Below are 1434 nucleotides of genomic sequence, written 5' to 3'. Positions count from 1 at the left end.
AGTGTTGTCTGTGACAGGGCTGTACATGTGTTGTATGTCACAGGGATATACATGTATTGTATGTCATAGGGCTGTGTTTTGGCAGTTTAGTTTCTGTTAACAAATTACTTCAAATTTTGAGGGACTTAAGTCACATAGATCTTTTCTGTGGATTCGCTCCTATGTGCTGTCGGGATGATTCCATGCAGCTGTGTACAACTGGGAGCTTTGCTGAGGGATATGGTTCTTTACACAGCGTCTTTCTTCAGCAGCTTAGCCAGTATTTTCTTAGAGAAGGCAGCCAGGCCTTTAGGAGTCCTTAGGAGCAGCTAATACGTCATGTTTGTGAATATCCTGTGAACCAAAGCACATCAGACAGCCAAGCACACAAGAAGAGCTTTCCATGGGTGTGAATTTTGGGGAAGTGTAGTTTGTAGGGGCTTCTGATGTGTTTCCCACACCTCTGTCCTTCTCTTTGTCCCCTAACTGGGGAGGGGGACTGGGACGGGAGGAGAGAACAAGATGTCCTTTAGGACCAAGCCTTTGAGGTTACATAAAACATCTTTTTTGCACGATTTGGTCAACAGAGTGACACCAGGGTGGGAATGGAATTACACAGGGTATAAGTGACAGAAGGCCGGGACCTGTGGGGCTCATCTCGGAGCTGCCTACCACAGTGACTCTCATAAAAAGGCATATTTCTTCTAATTTCAAGCACCAGATATCTTTAATGTTTTAAGCAGTTGTGTGCATCTAGGCTTACAAGTCAGATTCTATCTAGAAGCGTCTCTGCAGTGTAGCTAGACTCAAGTTTGTTTATTCGGTAGTCTCATTAGGAAGAGGGAAAAAAGTCATTCAAAGTAGAAACAGTTATGACAATATTTACTGAGAATTCTCTTCCCTAACCTGCTTGGAGGGTTGTTGGATTGTTTGAAAACACTTCCGAGAACATGGCCCGAAACAGAAGCACTGCTGTCTTATTCATATTCACTGTGGAAATAATTACAGATCATTGTTAGCACACGCGTCTTTTTATAAACAGACTATAAATGGGAGAAGACGAGCTGCGCTTGGTACGAGAGTGGGTTCCCCTGCTGACCAGCTCTGTGGCTGCTTTCCTGCTGTACCCGTGCTGCTGCCTGTCTTTAATATACCCGGTATGTGTATAATTACCAAAGAGAAAGCTATGCCCCACGTAAATGTTTGGACCATTGTAAACTTGGAACATTTCATCTGAGTATAAACAGCATTAGCTGTCAGCCAGAGATGCAAGAGCTCAGATCCCAGTTTGTCCTTCTGTCTTTGTGTTTTTCTGTTTCGTAAAAGGCAGCTGTCTAACCATAAGTTGAATATGATGTTTAATGTACAGGGTGTTATCGTGTATAAAAGGCATAAGGCTCAGAATAAGTTTGATAGTTGCAATTATTAATAGTAAGAGTCTTTAGGGCTTTTTTT

This window comes from Microtus ochrogaster, linkage group LG2 (assembly GCF_000317375.1).
Source record: "Microtus ochrogaster isolate Prairie Vole_2 linkage group LG2, MicOch1.0, whole genome shotgun sequence".
Lineage (NCBI taxonomy): Eukaryota > Metazoa > Chordata > Mammalia > Rodentia > Cricetidae > Microtus > Microtus ochrogaster.
This window is presented reverse-complemented; position numbering follows the sequence as displayed.